This window comes from Rhinopithecus bieti, unplaced genomic scaffold, assembly GCF_001698545.2.
Source record: "Rhinopithecus bieti isolate Rb0 unplaced genomic scaffold, ASM169854v2 scaffold_7884, whole genome shotgun sequence".
In the NCBI taxonomy this organism is placed as follows: domain Eukaryota; kingdom Metazoa; phylum Chordata; class Mammalia; order Primates; family Cercopithecidae; genus Rhinopithecus; species Rhinopithecus bieti.
In genome coordinates this window covers 5,734,566-5,737,113 of record NW_016806331.1, presented here as the reverse complement: position 1 = coordinate 5,737,113, position 2,548 = coordinate 5,734,566, and the positions used below count along the sequence as shown (strand labels likewise).

At 45.0% G+C, this 2,548-nt stretch overlaps 1 protein-coding gene across 7 annotated transcripts in view; it reads right to left on the bottom strand.

Annotated features, from left to right (window-relative positions):
* Nucleotides 1-1,334, bottom strand: part of JHY (junctional cadherin complex regulator) — a 77,758-nt gene extending 76,424 nt beyond the window's left edge. For 3 of the 7 annotated variants that reach the window (XM_017875609.1, XM_017875610.1, XM_017875611.1), the window contains exon 1: nucleotides 511-1,332. The gene's annotated coding sequence lies outside the window, so the exon portion shown is untranslated. Of the gene's footprint in view, nucleotides 1-510 lie in introns of all 7 variants that reach the window. The other 4 variants (XR_001886320.1, XM_017875614.1, XM_017875612.1 and 1 more) reach the window with 4 other exon arrangements.
* Nucleotides 1,335-2,548: the final 1,214 nt, after the last annotated feature.

Genomic DNA, 2,548 nt, shown 5'->3' with positions numbered 1-2,548 from the left:
CGGCCCGGCGTCCTCCCGCGCCGCCGCCGCCGCCGCCGCCGCCCGGGCTCCCGCCCGCCCCGGCGCTGCCCTGGAGACCGCAGACAACACAGACGCCGGCCTCTACTTGGGCGGAGCAGGACCCGACCTAGGATCCCGCGTCCCGAACCGCACCCCTGGCCCTGGCACGGAGGCTGCAAACGGCCGTAATAACGACATCGGGGCAGAGCTGGAGGAGCCCTAGCGCCCCGGGAGAGGCTGCCTCGCCGCCCGGACTTCCAGCGGCGGGGGGCAGAGGCCGCCCGGGGGAGGAGATCTTTGCCACAAGTAAAACTACTAGGATACGCGAGGAACTACTACAAATCAGGAAGAAAAGGAACCCAATTAAAGAATGGTTAAATGGAAAGGTATTTCACAAACACACGAGAAATCTAAATGGCCGATACATATCTGTTTATTGAAATGGTGCTTTAATTCATTAATAATCAGAAGATGGCCAGTTAAAACCACAGCGGATAATACCACACTCACCGTAAGTTGAGTCGAAAAGTCCAAAGCTGAAACGTCTGGCAGCGTCAGGTGCTAGGGAGGATGTAGTGTAAAGAAGCCTCACCTGCGGGCGAACGTGAGAACCGATGCAACCAACCATTTTGGAAAATGGTTTGACATTAGCCAGGATATGTATACCTTGGGATCCAGCAATTTCACTTTTAGGTATTTACCCTAAGAAGTGAGTGCTCCTGTGCATGCAAACTGGAAATAACTGAACTATCCATCAACAATAGAATGGTTAATTAGATTATGGTATTCCCTATACTGGCCTACTACGCAGCAGTGTAAATGAATGAAATACAACTACATGTAACAATATGGAGGCATACTAAAAACACAATTTTGAACAACAAAACCCAGAAAAAATACATACTGTATGATTTTTGTATATAAATTAAAGACAGTCTAAATTACATTCTACAATGATTATGGCTCCATACTTAGTGGAGGAAACTATGAAAAAAAGCAAAAAAGCAATTGTTTGGGAATCACTACCCACTTAGTGATTTCCATAAAGTTTGGAGGATTGTGGTCGGTTCTGGCAGGTAGGGAGAAGAATGTTTTTGAGATTGTATTTCCTGACCTTAATGGTGGCTATATAGATGTTCATCTTGTAAAAATTCCTTAAGCTGTACATTTATGTATGGGTAGAATATTTCACTATCAAAAAAGGTTTCAAAAAAACATAAAGAAAGGAAGCATTAGGAATTATCTTCACATTAAAACAACAAGTAGATTTGAATAACTATCTTCAAAGATTGGTTTGAGGCCAGGTGCGGTGGCTCACCCTGTAATCCCAGCATTTTGGGAAACCGAGTCGGAGGATTGCTTGAGCCCAAGAGTTCAAGACCAGCCTGGGAACATGGCAAAACCCTGTCTCTACAAAAAATGTTAAAAATTAGTTGAGCGTGGTGGTGCGCACCTGTAGTCGCAGCTACTTGGAAGGCTGAGGTGGGAGGATCACCTGAGCCCAGGAGGTTGAGGGTGATGTCAGCCAATATCGTGCCATTGCACTCCAGCCTGGGTGAGAGTGAGACCTTGTCTCAAAAAAAAAAAAAAAAAAAAAGAGAATGCTTGGACCAGGCACAGTGGCTCATGCCTGTAATCCCAGCACTTTGGGAGGCCGAGGCGGGTGGATCACCTGAGGCTGGGAGTTTGAGACCGGCCTGGGTCAACATGGCGAAACCCTGTCTCTACTAAAAATACAAAAATTAGCTGGGCATGGTGGCGTGCGCCTGTAGTCCCAGCTGTATGGGAGGCTGATACAGAAGAATTGCTTGAACCGGGGAGGCAGAGGTTGCAGTGAGCCAGGATGTGCCACTGCACTCCAGCCTGGGTGACAGAGTGAGACTCCGTTTCAAAATAAAATAAAATAAAAAAAGAATGCTTCAATACCAGTTGCCTCATTAATGATAGGAAACATAGGAAATTGGAAAATGTCCTTACTACCCAGCTTTCGCACTTTTTATTCTGTTTTTTATTTGAGTTCTTTTTTTTGTTTTTTTTTTTGTTGTTGTTGTTTTTTAACTTTTTTGGCAACAGGCACCTTGTCTTATGAGTGCACAATAGGACCTCAATGTCTGCAGAAGAAATAAAACAAGGTAGCTGAAACCGTTAGTGTTATTCTGCCCAGTATATTATACAAGGTATTATTATAGCAACTGCAAACATGAAAGCAAATTTCAAGCAAAGGGATTTAGTCCTAATAGTGGCTTCCAGAATATGTTATAGAATCAATGCTGAGTCATTCACACTTGTCCACTTTGGATGCTGTGGTTCTTTAGACTCTTCCAATGTTTTCTGCACTATCCAGAAGAGATTTTAACTGGCTTTTCTGAAAATCAGTGGTGCCTACGTGATTGAGGAGTCTGTCAATCCAGCAGCTACTTGCAGAGTCACACATAGAGCGTGGGACACTCTGGGCTTGATCTTCCTCCTTCTCCCCTTGTAATGGCTGTCCTGAGCATTTGGAGTGACTAAAGGATGGAATAATCAACACGAGTAGTAGTCAGGGTCA